At 47.4% G+C, this 18,797-nt stretch overlaps 2 long non-coding RNA genes across 2 annotated transcripts; one reads left to right on the plus strand and one right to left on the minus strand.

Annotated features, from left to right (window-relative positions):
- Window positions 1-14,674: 14,674 nt before the first annotated feature.
- LOC138356969 (uncharacterized) lies at window positions 14,675-15,300 on the minus strand. Its single transcript, XR_011224740.1, has 3 exons — window positions 15,144-15,300; window positions 14,862-15,043; window positions 14,675-14,786 (listed from the first exon to the last, which is right to left on the minus strand). It is a non-coding gene; the product is annotated as an uncharacterized lncRNA (long non-coding RNA).
- Window positions 15,301-15,487: 187 nt separating this feature from the next.
- LOC138356970 (uncharacterized) lies at window positions 15,488-18,109 on the plus strand. The gene is made up of 3 exons (XR_011224741.1): window positions 15,488-15,643; window positions 15,744-15,925; window positions 18,004-18,109. It is a non-coding gene; the product is annotated as an uncharacterized lncRNA (long non-coding RNA).
- The last annotated feature ends 688 nt before the right edge of the window (window positions 18,110-18,797 follow it).

Below are 18,797 nucleotides of genomic sequence, written 5' to 3' on the forward strand. Positions count from 1 at the left end.
GTAGGACCCTTCCATCCTCTGTCATTCTTGCTGGTGCTAGGTGCTCTGTCCAGGAGTATATTCCTTCTCCTCGACTTTGTAATAAGTGCTGGAGGTTTGGGCATGGTGCCCTCCGCTGCTCTGGGACTGTCTCTCTCTGTCCTTTGTGTGGGAGTGAAGGTCACTCTAAGTCGGAGTGCACTTCTCCCCAAGCTCGCTGCCTCAACTGCGGTGAGGCCCATCCTACGTTCTCCCGTGCCTGTGTCCATTACAAGCTTGAGGCGGCCGTCCTTAACCTGAAGCACCGGGAGCGTTTGTCTTTTCCTGAGGCGAGGCGCCAGGTTCGCCGGCTCCCGCCTTATACTAACATCTCTTATGCTCGCGTGTTGCGCTCTTCCTCTCCTCGTCCTTCCCCCCTTCCTCAGACTCTCAACCGTTTCCAGGCCTTGGACCCTGATACGCCCACTGCCCCCTCCTCTGTTCCTTTGAGTTCTTTCCCGAGGGGTCCCCCTCCTGGTCCTCTGTCTGGGGTTCCCCTTCTTTCAACCCGGTCTGTCATGTCTCCTGTGTCTTCTTCCTCGTCCCCCTCCGATCCTCCTTCCCATCCTCTTCCTCCATCTATCGGCTCTCCCCGCCGCCTGTCAGTGCAGGCGGATGTCCATCGCTCTCCTAACGGCCGTCGTGTGTGCTCTCGTTCGGCTTCTCCTGTTGAGACACTGGAATCCGTTGCCCGGTACGTAGTTGCTGGGACACCTGTCTCTTTAAGTCAGAAGCGTAAGCCTGGCTCCTCTCCTTCCTCTTCCCCGGCGGGTAAGAAGGCTTCGCTTTCTTCCTTAGCTCCTACTTCTGGCTCTGTTGCTCCTTCCCCTCCCGTTTCAGTGGTTGCGCCCCCTGTTCCTGCTTTGGAGGTTTCTTTGGCCCCTGCTTCCCTTTCGGTTGCTGCTCTTGCTGGGGTGCGCTCCCCTCTTTCTACTCCCCCTCTTCCTACTGCTGTCCTTGACTGCTCCTCTCCGTTGTCTCCTCCTCTTCCTCCTCCTCCTCCGGACCCCGCCCGCCCACCTCTGATCTGTTCTCCCGTTTCCTTCCCTCCGTCTTTGCTCAGTTTACCCATGCCCCCTAACCCTGACTTTGCTGACCCTGATCCCGACCCTGATATTCTTTAACGTGCTCTGTTGCTCTTTCGCCTTTGTTTCTTCCTTGTTCTCTGTTTTTGTCCTTTCTCTTCTCGTCGTTGTCCATTCTTCAATGGAACGTTCGAGGTTATTACGCCAATTTCCTCGAACTCCAACTTCTGATTTCGCGGTTTTCGCCCCTTTGTGTCTGTCTCCAGGAGCCAATGCTTGGTGCTCGTCCTGGTCGTTTTCGTGGCTATTCCTTTCTCTCCCCCCCCCCAGCCATTGCTGGGGCTTCTAATTCTTCTGCTCTCTTGATTCGTGCAGATGTTCCCTTTGTTCCTTTACTTTTTCCTTCGCCTCTCCATTGTTCTGCTGCTCGTATCTTTGTGGGGAAATGGTACACAGTTTGTTCCATTTATCTCCCCCCGAGTGTCCCGCTCTCTCTTCCTGCTTTGAAACACCTCCTAGACTCCTTGCCGGAGCCTGTGCTCCTGCTGGGTGACTTCAATTGTCGTCATTCTCTTTGGGGTGACGTTCTGACGAATACCCGGGGTCGCCTCCTTGAGCCGTTTCTCCTCTCTTCTTCCCTGTCTCTTCTGAATTCTGGTGAGCCCACTCATTTGGACTCTCGAACTCGCACCCTTTCTTGTCTTGATCTTTCTCTCTGCTCTTCTTCTCTTTACTTAGATTTCACGTGGCAGGTTCTTGATGACCTCCATGGAAGTGATCATTTCCCCATCCTTGTTTCCTTTTTCTCTTTTCGCCCTTCCCTCTCTTTCCCTAGGTGGCAGTTTGCTAAGGCGGACTGGACCCTATTTTCCCTCAGTGCTCCTCTCTCTGACCTCTCCCTTCTGCCCCTCTCTCGCGCTCTCCTCCTTTTTCATGACGCTGTCTTCGACGCTGCCCTCCGCTCTATTCCTCGCTCTTCCTCTCGGGGTCCACGGAAGTGCGTTCCCTGGTGGAATGCGGACTGTGCTCGGGCTGTCCGCTGTAAGCGTGCAGCCTGGAAGAAGCACCGCCGTAGGCAGACGACCGATTCTTTTCTTTTCTTTCGGAAAGCGAGTGCGGTGGCCCGTAGGGCCATCCGTACGGCTAAACGTGAATGTTGGGCATCTTATGTCTCGACAATTACGTCCGAAACCCCTCTGGCCCAGATCTGGAAGCGTATCCGCAAGATAGCGGGTAAGTTCGTTCCCGATGTTTCACCGGTCCTTCACCTCCATGATACTCTTGTGGCGGACCCGTTGCAGGTCGCTTCCGAACTGGGTTCCCACTTTTCTTCTGTTAGCTCTGGTCTTCATCTTCCCCAATCTTTCCTTCTTCGTAAACCTGTCCTTGAGTCTCGTCCTTTAGATTTCTGCACTCATCTTCAGCTTCCCTATAATGATCCCTTCTCTCTCTCTGAACTTCGTTCTGCCCTGGCCCTCTGCGGTTCTACGGCGGCGGGCTCCGATGGTATTCATTATGAGATGCTTCGCCATCTCCCTCCGAGCACGTCTCAGTATTTACTGAGTCTGTATAATCGGATCTGGGAGTCGTCGTCAGTCCCTGAGGACTGGCTCGATGCCGTTGTCCTCCCTGTTCGCAAACCGGGGTCTCTGGGTACTTCCCCTAAGGACTTTCGCCCTATTGCTCTCACAAGTTGTGTCTGCAAACTCTTTGAACGTATGGTTAACGTTCGTCTGATGTGGTTCCTGGAACACCATCACCTCCTCTCCCCTTCTCAATTTGGTTTCCGCAAGTGCCGCAGCACGACAGATGTCCTGGTGAACTTGGAGGTCTATATTCGTACTGCTTTTGCTGCGAAGACCTCCGTTGTTGCCGTCCTTTTTGACCTAGAAAAGGCTTACGACACCACTTGGCGTTATCATATCCTATCTCAACTTCATTCTTTTGGCCTTCGTGGTCATCTCCCTCTCTTTCTCCGCAGCTTCCTCTCTCGTCGTTCCTTTCGGGTGCGCCTTGGTACCGCTCTGTCTCCCTCTTTTCAGCAATACGAAGGTGTGCCCCAGGGTAGTGTTCTGAGCACTACTCTTTTTCTGGTTGCCCTCAATGGTCTTCTTTCCTCTCTTCCTTCTGGTGTCTTCTCCGCTCTCTATGTCGATGATCTTACCCTTTGTTGTCAGGGTGATGATTCGCCTCTCCTTCAACGCCGGCTTCAACTTGCGATTGATGCCGTGTCGTCTTGGGCCACAGGTCATGGCTTCAAGTTCTCTACTTCTAAGACTTGTGCCATGACTTTTACGCGGAAACGGGTTGTTCTTCGTCCCTCTTTGTCACTTTATGGTCATCCCCTTGAATACAAAGATTCCGCGAAGCTTTTGGGGTTATTCCTTGACACTCGTTTGTCTTGGTCTCCCCATATCTCTTACCTCCGTGTTGAGTGCTCTAAGTCCCTTACCCTCCTTCGGGTCTTGTCCCATACTTCTTCGGGGGCAGATAGGCGCACTCTCCTTGCTTTACATTCCTCTCTCGTCCTGTCTAAGCTCGATTATGGTTGCCCTGCTTACTCGTCTGCTTCTCCTTCTACTCTTCGCCGTCTTGATGCTTTGCACCATACTGGGTTGCGCCTCAGTTCTGGTGCCTTTCGTTCGACTCCCGTCCTTAGCTTGTATGTTGACACTGGCTTCCTGTCCCTCCAGGACCGCCGTGATCGCTACTGTCTTCGCTATCTTGCGCGGTCCTTGCAACATCCTTCCTCTCGTCTCTGTCGTGCTTTGACTTTTACCCCTCCTGCGGTTCCTGTTCCTCTTCACCACCTCCCTCTTTCTGTCCGGTTATCTCGCCTACAGGATTCTCTTTCCGTTCGTATTTCTGATGTTTCTCCTCGTGTTGTTCCTTCTTTGCCCCCGTGGAGGGTCCCTCTTCCGCGGTTTTGTACATCCTTGACTCGTATCACTAAAGCTTTTACCCCTCCTACAGTTCTAAAACGCCTTTTCCTCGAGCACTTTTCTTCTCACTCCCGCTCCGTTTCTGTCTTCACCGATGGGTCTAAGTCAGCGGACGGTGTTGGCTACTCTGTTGTTTTTCCTGATCGCACTTATATGTGTCGCTTGCCTCCGGAGACTAGCATCTTTACAGCGGAACTTTATGCTATTCTCTATGCTCTTCGTCTCCTGCTTTCTCGTTGTCAGTCTTCCTTTGTGGTTGTTGTTGACTCTCGTAGTGCCCTCATGGCTCTCGGGTGCTTTAATCCAGTTCATCCGGTAGTTGTCGAGATCCAGCATTGGCTGTTTCTCGTTCACAGTAAATTTAAGTCGGTTGAGTTTTGTTGGGTTCCCAGCCATATTGGCGTGTCTTTAAATGAGCGTGCGGATGCTGCCGCTAAGGACGCTGTCCGCTCTTGTCCCATCTCTCGTAAAGGCATCCCGTATTCCGACTTTTACCCGGTTATCCATTCCTCAGTCCTTACCCGTTGGCAGGCTTCTTGGTTGTCTGTTACTGGTAACAAGCTACGTACTCTTAAATGTTGTGTTTCCTCGTGGCCGTCCTCCTTCCACCGTAACCGGCGGTGGGAAACAGCTCTAGCGAGGTTGCGTATTGGCCATACTCGCTTAACCCATGGTCACTTGATGGAGCGCCGCCCTGCTCCTTATTGTCCTAGTTGCATTGTCCCTCTTACGGTTGTGCATGTCCTTCTTGAATGTCCTGACTTCCAGGACGAGCGTGTGTCTTGCTTTCCGACCGCCCCTCGCGGTCACCTGTCCCTCGATAGAATTCTTGGTGACTCGGATACTTTTGATATCGTTCGCCTTATGCGTTTTTGTTCTCGTATTGGCATCCTTGGTGATATTTAGCGCCCTCTGATTATTTTGCGTATTTGATGGTGCTACATAGCCTTCCCGGTTTGGTGCCTTCTTTTGATAATTACTTACTTAATGGAGCGCCGCCCTGCTCCTTGTTGTCCAAATTGCGTTGTCCCTCTTACAGATGTGCATATCCTTGTTGAATGTCCTGACTTCCAGGACGAGCGTGTGTCTTGCTTTCCGACCGCCCCTCGCGGTCACCTGTCCCTCAATAGAATTCTTGGTGACTCGGATACTTTTGATATCGTTCGCCTTTTGCGTTTTTGTTCTCGTATTGGCATCCTTGGTGATATTTAGCGCCCTCTGATTATTCCGCACATTTGATGGTGCTACACAGCCTTTCCGGTTTGGTGCCTTCTTTTGATAATTACTTACTTTTTATATCGTTCGCCTTATGCGTTTTTGTTCTCGTATTAGCATTCTTGGTGATATTTAGGGCCTCTGATTATTTCGCACTTTGGTGGTGCTACACAGCCTTCCCGGTTTGGTGCCTTCTTTTGATAATTACCTTACCTGTTACCTCCGAGTTGAAAGCTATAAAGCCCTTCAGGTATTGTCCTATACTTCTTGATGGGCGAATAGGCGCACTCTCCTCGCTTTATATTCCTCTCTCGTCCTGTCTAAACTCAATTATGCCTTGCATACTCGTCTACTTCTCCTGCTCTTCGCCGTCTTGATGCTTTGCACCATGCTGGGTTGCACTTCAGCTCTGGTGCCTTTTGTTCGACTACCGCCCTCAGCTTATGTTGACACTGGCTTCGTGTCTCTCCAGGACCGCAGTGATCGTTACTGTCTTGCGCGGTCCTTGCAACACCTTTCCTGTCGCCTCTGTCATGCTTTGACTCTTACGCCTCCTGTAGTTCCTGTTCCTCTTCACCGCCTCAGTGCTAGGCAAGCTATCCATTCTTGTCCCATCTCTCGTAAAGGTATTCCTTATTCCGACTTTTATCCTGTTATCCATTCCTCCATGCTTGCCCATTGGCAGCGTTGTTGGTCTTCTGTAGTTGGTAACAGGCTGCGTACTCTCAAATGTCGTGTCCCCCCCCCCCCCCCCCCCCCGTGGCCTTCCTCCTGCCACTGTAACCGGCGGTGGGAAACTGCTCTAGCAAGCAAGGTTGCGGATTGGCCATACTTGCTTATCTCATGGTCACTTAATTGAGCGCCGCCCTGCTCCTTATTGTCCAAATTGCCTTGTCCCTCTTACAGTTGTACATATCCTTGTTGAATGTCCTGACTTCCAGGACGAGCGTGTGTCTTGCTTTCTGACCGTCGCCCGCGGTCGCTTGTCTCTCGATAGTATTCTACATAGCCTTCCCGATTTGGTGCCTTCTTTTGATAATTACTTACTTTCTAAGAAAGATATGGGCAGCAGAACAATGGAGAGGCGATGGAAAAAGTAAGGGGACAAAGGGAACATCGGAGCGAATCAAGAAAGCAGAAGAGTTAGGAGCCCCAGTAACAGCTGGGGGGGGGGGGGAGAGAAAAGAATAGCCAAGAAAACGACCAGGACGAGCACCAAGCATCGGCTCCTGGAGACAGACACAAAGGGGCGAAAACCGTGAAACCAGAAGTTGGAGTTCAAGGAAATTGGAATAATAACCGCGAATGTTCCACTGAAGAATAGACATCGACAAAAAGAGAAAGAACAACAACAAAGAACAACGACGAAACAAAGGTGAAAAGGGAACACAACACGTTAAAGAATCTCAGGATCAGGGTCAGCAATGTCAGGGTTAGGGGGCTTGGGTGAATTGAGTAAAGATAGGGGAATGGGAGCGAGAGGAAATACCAGAGGCGGACGTGTAGGGACAGGAGGAGGAGGAGGAGGACGGGGGGGACAACCGAGAGTCAAGGACAGCAGCAGGAGGAGCAAAAACTAGGGAGTGCACCTCATGTAGGGCAGCAACCGAAAGGGAGGAGGCGACCAAAGAAACCTCCAAAGCAGGAACAGTGGGCGCAACCACCAAAACGGGAGGGGATGGAGTGAGAGTCAGAGGAAGGGGGCGAGGATGAAAGCGAAGCCTTCTTACCCGCCGGGGAGGAACAAGGAGAGGAGCCAGGTTTTCGCTTCCGACTCGGAGACAGACGTCCCAGCAACAATGTACTGGGCAACAGATTCAAGCATCTCAACAGGAGAACCAGAACGACAGCTAACATGATGGCCGTTGGGAGAGCGATGGACATCAGCCCGCACTGACAAGCGGGATGGAGAGCTAAGAGGAGGAGGAGGAGGATCGGAGGGAGACGAAGAATACACAGGAGACATGACAGAATGGGTAGAAAGAGGGGGAACCCCAGACAGAGCCATGAGGGGGACCCTTTGGGACAGAACTCAAAGGAACAGAGGCGGCGGCGGTGGGCGTGTCTGGGGCCTAAGGCCCGGAAACGGTTGTGAGACTGAGGAAGGCGGGAAGGACGAGGAGAGGAAGAGCGCAACACGCGAGCATAAGAGACGTTAGCATAAGGAGCGAGACGGCGAACATGACGCCTCGCCTCAGGAAAAGGCTGTCTCATGCTTGTAATGTATACACGAGCGGGAGAAGGTAGGGTGGGCCTCACTGCAATTGAGGCAGCAAGCCTGGGGAGAAGTGCACTCCGACTTAGTGACCTTCGTCCCCACACATAGGACAGAGAGAGCGCGTATCAGAGCAGCAGAGAGCTCCATGCCCAAGAAAGTAATTATCAAAAGAAGGCACCAAACCAGGAAGGCTATGTAACACCAGTAAATGTGTGGGATAATCAGAGGGCGCTAAATATCACCAAGGATGCCAATACAAGAACAAAAACGCATAAGGCGAACAATATCAAAAGTATCCGAGTCACCAAGAATTCTATCAAGAGCCAAGCGACCGCGGGGGACGGTCGGAAAACAAGACACACGCTCGTCCCGGCAGTCAGGACATTCAACAAGGATATTCACGACCGTAAGAGAGAGAGAATGTAATTTGGACAATAAGGAGCAGGGCGGCGCTCCATTAAGTGACCATGAGTTAAGCGAGTATGGCCAACACACAACCTCACCAGAGCCGTTTCCCATCCCCCGATTACGGTGGTAGGATGGCGGCTACGAGGACACACAACTCTTAAGAGTACGCAGTTTGTTACCAGTAACAGAAGACCAACACGCCTGCCAACGGGTAAGGATGGAAAAATGGATAACCAGTTAAAAGTCGGAATATGGAATACCTTTACGAGAGATGGGACGAGAGGACAGCTTCCCTGGCGGCAGCATCCGCACGCTCATTTAAAGAGAGACCAATATGGCTGGGAATCCAGCAAAACTCAACCGACTTAAATTTACTGTGAATAAGAAACAGCCAATGCTGGATCTCGACAACCACTGGGTGAACTGGATTAAAGGACCCGAGAGTCATGAGGGCACTACGAGAGTCAACAACAACTACAAAGGAAGATTAACAACGAGAAAGTAGGATACGAAGAGCATAGAGAATAGCAGAAAGTTCCGCTGTGAAGATGCAAGTCTCCAGAGGTAAGCGACACATAAGTGCAATCAGGAAAAACAACAGTAACCTACACCTGCCGCAGATTTAGACCCATCGGTGAAGATGGAGGGGGAGTGAGAAGAAAAGTGCTCTAGAAAAAGGCATTTTAGAACTGTAGGAGGGGTAAAAGTTTTAGTGATGCAGGTTAAGGATATACAAAATTGCAGAAGGGGAGACTCTCCACGGGGGAAAAGAAGGAACAACACGAGGAGAAATATTAGAAATACGAACTGAAAGAGAATCCTGTAAGCGAGATAACCGGACAGAAAGAGGGAGGTGGTGAAGAGGGACAGAAACTGCAGGAGGGGCAAAAGTTCAAGCACGACAGAAGCGAGAGGAAGAATGTTAAGGACCACGCAAGATAGCGAAGACAGTAGCGATCACGGCGGTCCCGGAGAGATAGGAAACCAGTGTCAACATACAAGCTGAGGACGGGAGTCGAACGAAAAGCACCAGAACTGAGGCGCAACCCAGTATGTTGCAAAGAATCAAGACAACGAAGAGTAGGAGAAACAGACGAGTAAGCAGGGCAACCATAATCGAATTCACACAGGACGAGAGAGGAATGTAAAGCAAGGAGAGTGCGCCTATCCTCTCCTCAAGAAGTATGGGACAATACTCGAAGGAGGGTAAGGGCCTTAGAGCACTCAACACGGAGGTAAGAGATATGGGGAGACCAAGACAGACGAGTGTCAAAAATCAACCTCAAAAGCTAAGCGGAATCCTTGTACACAATAGGGTGACCATAAAGTGACAAAGAAGGACGAAGAACGACATGCTTCCGAGTAAAAGTCATAGCACAAGTCTTAGACGTAGAGAACCTGAAGCCATGATCGGTGGCCCAAGACGATACAGCATCAATCGCAAGTTGAAGCCAGCGTTGAAGAAGAGGCGAATCATCACCCTGACAGCAAAGGGCAAGATCGTCGACATAGCGGAGAAGACACCAGAAGGGAAAAAGGAAAGAAGACCATTGAGGGCAACCAGAAAAAAAAGTAGTGCTCAGAACACTACCCTGGGGCACACCTTCCTATCGCTGAAAAGAGGCAGAGAGAGCGGTACCAAGCCTCATTAAAAGGAATGAAGAAGCCCAACATTCACGTTTAGCCATACGGCTTGGCCCTATGGGCCACCGCACTCGCGTTCCAAAACAAAAGAAAAGGATCGACCGTCTGCCGGCAGCGGTCTCTTCCAAGCTGCACGCTTACAGCGGACAGCCCCAGCAGGGAACGCACTTCCGTGGTCCCCGAGACCAAGAGCGAGGAATAGAGCGGAGGGCAGCGTCGAAGACAGTGACATGAAAAAGGAATTGAGCGAGGGAGAGGTCAGAGAGAGCAGCACTGAGGGTAAATAGGTTCCAGTCTGCCTTAAATAACTGCCACCTAGGGAAGGAGAGGGGAGGGTTTAAAGAGAAAAAGGTAACAAGGAAGGGGAAATGGTCACTGCCATGGAGGTCATCAAGAACTCGCCACATGAATTCTAAGTAATGAGACGACGAGCAAAGAGAAAGATCAAGACAGGAAAGGGTGCGAGTCCCAGAGTCAAAATGCGTGGGCTCACCAGAATTCAGAAGAGACAGGAAAGAAGAGAGAATGAACGGCTCAAGAAGGCGACGCCGTGTGTTTGTCATCCCCAAAGGGAATGACGACAATTGGAATCACCCAACAGGACCCCAGGCTCTGGCAAGGAGTCCAGTAAGTGTTTAAGATCGGGAAGAGAAAGTGGGACACTCGAGGGGTGGGAGGGTGGGGGGGGGGGGGAGATAAATGTTGTTGTTTAAGATTCACTATAAGATTGTACCATTTCCTCACAAAAATACGAGCAGTAGAACAATGGAGAGGAAGGAAAAAGTAACAGGACTAAGGGAACATCAGAGCGAATCAAGAGAGAAGTAGTTAGGAGCCCCAGCAACAGCTGCGGGGAAGGGGAGAGAAAGGAATAGCCACGAAAGTGACCAGGACGAGCACCAAGCATCGGCTCCTGGAGACTAACACAAAGGGGCGGAAACCGCGAAATCAGAAGTCGGAGTTCAAGGAAATTGACGTAATAACCACGAACGTTCCACTGAAGAATAGACATCGACAAGAAAAGGAAAGGACTGCAACAGAGAACAAGGAAGAAACAAAGGTAAAAAGGGAATACAGGACGTTAAATTAGAGCAGGATCAGGGTCAGAGTCGGCGAAATCAGGGTTAGGGTGCATGGATAAACCAAGTGAAGGAGGGAAGGGAGCTGGAGAACCGACCAAGGGTGGACAAGTAGGGTCTGGAGGAAGTAGAAGGGGGGGGGGGGGGATAACTGAGGGTTATGGACAGCAGTAGGAGGGGCAGAAACCAGGGAGTGCACCTCAGCAAGGGCAGCAACCCAGAGGGAAGCGGGGACCTAAGACCCTTCCATAGCAGGAACGGGGCGGAACCACCGAAACGGAGGGGACAGAGCGAGAGTCAGAGGTAGGGGACGAGAAAGAAAGCAAAGCCTTTTTACCCGCCGGGGAGGAGGAAGGAGAGGAGCCAGGCTTACGCTTCTGACTCAAAGAGACAGGCGTCCCAGCAACAATGTACTGGGCAACTGATTCTAGCATCTCAACAGAAGCAGAACGAGAGCTTACACAACGGCCGTTAGGAGAGCGATGTACATCAGCCCGCACCAACAGGCGGCGGGGAGAGTCAATAGACGGAGGAAAAGGATGGGAAGGACGATCGCATGGAGACTAGGAAGAAGACACAGGAGACACGACAGACCGGGTAGAAAGAAGGGGAACCCCAGACAGAGGACCAGGAGGGAGACCCTTCGAGACAGAACTCAAAGGAACAGAGGAGGGGGCGGTGGGCGTATCAGGGTCCAAGGCCCGGAAATGGTTGAGAGTCTGAGGAAGGTGGGAAGGACGAGGAGAGGAAGAGCGCATTACGCGAGCATAGGAGACGTTAGCATAAGGCGGGAGCCGGCGAACCTGGCGCCTCGCCTCAGGAAAAGATAAACGCTCCCGGTGCTTCAAGTTGAGGACGGCTGCCTCAAGATTGCAATGGACACACGCATGGGAGAAGGTAGGATGGGCCTCACCACAGTTGAGGCAGCGAGCCTGGGGAGAAGTGCACTCCGACTTAGTGACCTTCGCCCCCACACAAAGGACAGAGCGGCTCCATCTCTAGTCACAACTAGAGATGGAGCCGTGCCACGGGACGAGGTAGTCACCACTGGGGGTTGGGGCTCGACCCAACCACAGAGGAGGGAGGGGAGCCGAGGAGAGTAGTCAGAGTGGCCAAAGGAGGAGCAAGGTCGGGGCCCAATGCAGCGGAGGTTACAGAGCCCGGTCTACCAACACGGACCGACTCGGGGGTTTGGTCGCCCACAACACGAGCCCAAGAAGGTACAAGAGGAAAATCAAGTGACAGTCTTTCCTCGTTTGTGTGTCATTCACGAATGTGCCCCCCACACCCACCATGGAGTCACAATTAGAGGCAGGACACCCAACAGTTGCCGATCTTGCCGGCCTGCGTCACGAGTATGCGCCCCCACAAACGCCACCTTAAGAACCGTCAGTTCGTCGAGATCGGGTTCGGTGGAGAGGACTGACAATAATAGGTTCCCCTCGCTCGAGACGTTGGGTACTACAGGTCTACGGGTGCAAGAGTATGCCTCTTCAAACATCCGGGCGTCAAAACAAAAGGCCAAAAGAATGATCAAAACAGGCACAAGGTCAGTGGGAAATTACAATTTGAAAGGAGAAAAACTAAACAAAAAGTTAAAGTTGTCCAGCAAAATTAGTGAGGACAGCAGGAGTATGAGGCCACAAAAGGACAGCACTGTCCCATGGAGCATTACACGCCTGCAGCCGCCCACCAAGCCCCCTCAGGGCAACGAGCCGGACAGGGAGGGGGTCACGGTCACTTAACCGAGTGCCACCCTGCTCCTTTTTGTCCAAATTACATTGTCCCTCTTACGGTCGTGCATATCCTTGTTGAATATCTTGACTTTCCAGGAGGAGCGTGTGTCTCGTTTTCTGACAGTCCCTTGTGTTCGCTTGTCCCTCTAGACTTTGGTGAATCTGATACATTTGATATCTTTCGCCTTTTGCGTTTGTTCTCGTATTGGCATCCTTTGATATTTAGCGCCCTCTGATTATTCCACACATTTGATGGTGCTCCAGTCATACTGATTTAGTGCCTTTTCATGAATACCGTGCAATCATGTTAAACTGGTGTAAATATTGAAGGTGTAGAGTTGAAAGGACTTAGTGATAAGTTTCATACCGTGAGGGTTTGAAAGCTTTATATTTTCCATTTTAACACTGTGCTCTTATCTGCTGGCACAACCATTAACCAATCCTTGAAAACTTAAGCTTGCAGCCACTTCCCAAAAGGGTTTATCGTACTAAACATTCTGCACTTTTAACTTAAATTCAGTTTATTATATTTTTACTTCTGAAGCACTGTTGCACAGACGCCACAGCTTCTGCCAACTGTGTAGTCATGCCATATGGTTACTATAGAAAAATTGATCACTGGAAAATCTGAAAATAGCACGCTCCGAGTCTTTAAACTGACTTAACCATTTTGATTTATGTATAAATCTTTTTTTTGTACTTTAATTTTCCACGCAAGTTTTAGTAAATTTAATTGGCAAAAGTAATCTAGTCGTGCACCTCTTTGTAAAATACCCGGATACGATCGATCCTTTTATTTTTATGTTCTTTCAAGATACAGTATAGGGAAATACGTTTATCCTTTGCGTGTCAGACATTTATCAGATTTGTCTTTAGCAATATTTAGTGCCTGAAGTAGCAGCCTGCCCATCTTTAAATTTCATAAGATGGTATCCTACCCCTCCTTAAAGTTCAAGATAATGCAGCAACTAATTATCAGAAGGCGATACTACAGCAAAAGTAGGGTAGTTTTTCTAGGTCAAATAAGTACCGTGATATATAAGGTTCTCAGCATGTGCTCGACTATTTTAGAGAGTTAGTCTTTGCGAGAGCCAAACTACCATTTAGTCTGGGAACCCTAAATAGAGCGGGTGGTTTAGCGAGGATCCTCCAATGATTACCAGAATTAACGAGTGCGAAGACTTCCGATGTCAGGATAAGAGAACGAGAAAAAATAATTTTTTTTTCCACAGGGTTAGAGGGAAAAGCACTACCTCTTTTCAGTCCATGAACAGACTTAAAATTAGAAGATTAATACGTAAAGAAACAGTTTATCCCCATTTTTAAATGCCATCCTAACTTTCCAATAGCGTCAGAGGTAATTTTTTAAACGATTGCAAGAGACCAAAGACAGATGCCATTATGGCGTTTTCGTATGGCAGCAAGAGAAGCAGGTCAAGGTTAAGAGCTCGATGTAAAGAACCAAGTTAGCCTTGCTACACGACGGCACCTTTGATATTAAGCACTGGTTAAATTTATACCATTTAGCCATGTCTACTTCACAGTGTAATCAACTTTAAAATTGTGGTAAGGGGCACTAGTTTTCTTAAACTAGTGATGAACTAGTGCTAACGTGATCAGGTTTTCAAAAACTAGCGAGCATCATGCTAGTTTTGATTAACTCAAAGGGGAAGATATATCTAGTAAACCATTACCTTCGGCAAATTTACTTTTCAGAACAGTTTAGCAAGAATTTATGCTTTATTATACGTTTACAGTAGAGAAATCTTCAATCATTTCCCCTTTGAGAAACCGCAAAGGCAAACCACCTTCACATCCAGAATATTAAGGTTCTGGATAAGGGCGAATTAAATAGCCTGAACACTGGCTGAAGTCAGTATGAGGGACATCACCTGAAGTAGGATTAAGTCAATCTATGGGAAGAAATCTTAAGTTTGGCACAATTATGCCTAAATGTTATGCACGTATTAACATTATGTGGACGGGAAATTATGAAGCATGATTACGTTGGCCAGGAGTACTTTGGCTGTTCAAGTGATATTTTGCCATTTTACCATTCTGCGTTTTTCTAGAATGCTAGACTAGCTGAAGTTACCTAAAATTGCAAGTTAAAATTTTAATCCCATACGGCCACCTACCAAAATTTAAGGCGAAAACTTTCTAGCCCTTTAGTTGCTGCTAGCAGGTTTTAACGTTATGGCATTTTTGCGTCTTCAACGTAAAGGCAATATATAAACTGAACTTTGTTAGACGGTATAATGTTAATATTCACCAAACCGTCTACAGCGGGCCAAGATTAATTCACCGTTTCTGGTCTTTAGGAGAAGAGGGGGGGGGGGGAACTAGTGGAATAGATTAACTGCCCAAGGTTAAGTTAACTTAAACACAGTTAAGCTAGGAAATTTATTCAGCTCGGTACAGAAAAAAACGTAAGAGTCCACCACGGGTTGAAGAATCCAATTGTTGCCATTCCAGCCAGAGCACGTCAGTACCTATTAAACCTGAAATAAGTAAATACCAATATAGATACGGAAATAAGTTAAACCGCTTGCGATTACGAAAGTAAAACTACACACCTGTGTCTACCATAGAGCCCGTCGTCGTAGTACTGTTGATAACCGTGGCCGTACGTGGGACGATACCCGTAGTTGTCCTGGTAGTAACCTTGGCCATACACTGGTTGGTACCGACGATCGTGAAAATATTGGGCCGTCGAGAAGTGCAGTAGAGCCATGAGCACCAGCAGGAGGACCAGGCTCTGTAAATAAAGTGTCAAATAACAAGGCTAACAAATTTTAAAAGACCAAGAAAATAATAATCAATATAAACTAAGAATATGTTAAAGCTGGAATACTTACAACACAACGCATAGCAAACATGATGGATACACAGACAACACTGAGAGTCTCCCAAGCTGTACTGACGCTTCACAGCCAAGTGACCCGGTTATATATGCTCCGCCAACACAAGCGGGACCCCGAACAAGCCAGGCTAATGTTGGCTCCAGTCGTCTTGTTTATGAGGGTCGAAACCTCGACCACACGTCTCCACAAACCAACCAATGGTATTCAGTCACAGGTAAACAAGGCAGTCAACACCTGTCGGTTCCTTGTTCAGCCCGTCCTCCAAACAAAAACCCAAAGTTCATTCCATGCACTCGCCAAACCCCTTGTTTATGAATGAAAAGATTTACACACGACTCACAACTGATGACGTTCGAACACTTCCGGAACAAGCGGGCTCCCGCTTGTGTTGGCGGAGCATATATAACCGGGTCACTTGGCTGTGGAGCGTCAGTACAGCTTAGGAGACTCTCAGTGTTGTCTGTGTATCCATCATGTTTGCTATGCGTTGTGTTGTAAGTATTCCAGCTTTAAAATATTCTTAGCTTATATTGATGTTTATTTTTTTGGTCTTCTAAAGTTTGTTAGCCTTGTTATTTGACACTTTATTTACAGAGCCTGGTCCTCCTGCTGGTGCTCATGGCTCTACTGCACTTCTCGACTGCTCAATATTTCCACGATCGTCGGTACCAGCCAGTGTATGGCCAAGGTTACTACCAGGACAACTACGGGTATCGTCCCACGTACGGCCACGGTTATCAACAGTACTACGATGACGGGCTCTATGGTAGACAAAGGTGCGTACAGTTCAATTGGGACTCTCGGAACAAAATTAGTACTGAAAAATTGAATAAATTTAAAATGATAATTGACAATAGACGTTAACAGGCTGTGTAAATACTAAATTGTTAATTATCTTTGTCCTAATCTAAAATAACTACTCTACTCATTCCTGAATTAAACGGAGAATCTTCATGGCTTTTAAGTTTATAAAATTTAGCCACTTAACATCTAATGTTATTGTAGTGGCTACAAGAGCTGCATCCTCAAAACTCGTCAGTACTCTAGACTATACTAGAATTTGACATTTAATATTCAGCACTACTAGGTAAAATTATCGGGGGATCTCCCTGACTAATTTATATAGGGAAATTTGATTTTTTTTATCTAGCGATATTTAGAGTAGCAATCTGCTAGTCTTCCCATCTTTAAAGTTTCATGAACTGTGAGCGAGGTAGGATAAGAATGTGGCCACTAATTACCAAAGAGTGATACTACCTCCGTAGGCCTAGGTGATTAACCAGGCCTAATGGCTAATATTCTAAGCGGTTGAAAGCGGCTGCTTGCATACTAAAAAGTTAAAACCTGATCTCTAAAGTAGCTTGAAAGTACTTGTACTGTTTTCTAACGGTTTCGCTGGTTCCCCATATGTAAGGAAAAATAGGGTAGTCTTTGGTCACTTATAGCTAGTCCTGTGCCTATTGCAGCTGAATTTTTCAGTATGGCTGTTTTGAATCTTGCCATGACTTGCTGTTATCAATGTAAATCTGACCCTTCCTAATTTTTACTTTGTAAAAAGATGGAATATGTCCTGCCTATCCTAATCAATGAACTTTGGCTTGTTTAGGCATTCAATAGTTTAAATTTCTAGCATTCGTGCACTAAAATTTTTGCACGCTTCGTCTGCAATTTTTTCAAAACTTTAATAGCGTTTTTAGTATGCGCTTGTCAAAGTATCATTGGCATCTACAGGTTTTTTACCAAACCTGTAATGTGTAATTTGTGACGGCTGTTTTGTCTTCTAATAATTCTAAACTTTAAAATGTAATATAGATAACTTGGATCAAGTTAGTGCCGTTGGAAAGTGGTAATATTGTCGGTATTCACTGTACTAGGAATTGCTTCAAAATCCCATATGACGCTGTGGGGAAGAGTAGTGATGGTTCTCTTGGCCTATGTATTCAACCTGAACTATTACTTAATACACCTGTTTTATTTCCTAACAATTAAATTTCTGGGAAACTCATTTCCTTTGACTGAACCTTGTTTGTCCGCCTACACATCGGAAATCGCCCATAGGCCTGAGATTATAGTGTAAAGAGAAACTTGTATTCTCGCTCAAATTTGCTTACAAAATGGTTTAAATTTTTGAAGGTGCAGTACTTCACAAAGGCAGAACTGCACAGGAAAGTTAAACTTTACTTTTGGCCATGTATAAAGTGGATGTTTGGTTAGTTTTATTTTGGTCTAAAATAGTCGGGGAAAAAAAATAAGACTGAAGAAATCACCGTTTCCTGTAAAATGGTTACATAGTTGTTTGTTCCATGCGCACTCTGGATTGAAAGTTCGGTTGTATTGAGTTAGGCATTAGGTTTCCCCTAGCACATCTGGTCGGTGCCAGTTACGTGGTAACTGGTATTATTCGTACCCTGGTAAATAGTCGGGCAGACCAGTCATTAAACGCATAAGGATAATTAAAATTTTAATGTTCTAGACATCTAATAGATTGCGCAAGTTTGATACTTTAATTTTAATCGAAGAGTATTTAACATTTGGAATTAGTTAGCCTAAAGAAACTTGCCTTGCGAGTGACTTATTTTCAGCCACCACTAAACACTGATGGTGACACAATGTATACAAATACATTGGCGACTAGATAGTAACGTTACCTAAATCTACGTGGTTAGGGAAGTAACTAATTATCCAAGGCCATGGAATAGTTAATCATGGAAAGGTGGGTAATTATCAAGCTTGTTGGCAAGAAAGTACGAAGCCACTTAACTGCACTTCCTGTTATGGGTGAGCGTTCTTGCCTAGCGATGTACCACGTTGTAGCCGTTGTTACTCATTTTAACTTTTTTTTTTTTTTTTCCAGGTTTAGGTACTGAAGACTTGGAAAAACTCTGGTGGCTGCTCTAAATCCTGAACCATCTTAAAGTAATGGCACACTTTTTGTAACTTGAATAAATGTTCGTCAACTATTTAACTTTAAATTTCCAAATTAAAATGGGTTCTGAACTTTTAGTCAAATTCTGTAAAAAAAAAAAAACTTGTCAGATTGTAGTACCTGTAATTAACTTAACATTAATTATAAACCTATAAGTGGCAATTTTAGTTCTTGGTACTCGGTGTTTCTTAAATTGGTAACTATAATCATTGACCAGTAAACTTCAGCTAGAAGTGTTGACTCTACCCGTCCAAGACACTAGACTTTCCCACTATTCCAAAGTGTTTATACAATCTCCAGCAAAAATGTTTACTACAGACAACGTAGATTCAGTAAATGCCCCCTCCCCGTTCAGCTCTAAGATGCCGTGAGGTGGGCTTAGTGGACGGCTGCCAGAGTGTGATGCTCCTTGGGACAGTCCTGTCCTTTTTGTAGCCTTGTGCTCCTGCTGCTGTCCTCTACAATTTTTGCTGAATAACTTTTCCTTTTCCTTCTGTTTAGTTTTTCTCCCCCCCCCCCTCTTCTATCTGCTTGTAGTTTCCTGCCGACCTTTTGTGTTTCGGTTATTCCTTTGGACTTCCTCTATTTTGACGCCCGGGTGCTTGAGGCATACTCTTGCACCCATAGAACTGTAGTACCCAACGTAGAGCGAGGAGAACCTTTTGTCAATCCCCCTTTCGTCACTGAACCCGATCTCGACGGTTCTTAAGGTGGCGTTTGTG

Source organism: Procambarus clarkii, chromosome 75 (genome assembly GCF_040958095.1).
Source record: "Procambarus clarkii isolate CNS0578487 chromosome 75, FALCON_Pclarkii_2.0, whole genome shotgun sequence".
Classification (NCBI taxonomy): domain Eukaryota; kingdom Metazoa; phylum Arthropoda; class Malacostraca; order Decapoda; family Cambaridae; genus Procambarus; species Procambarus clarkii.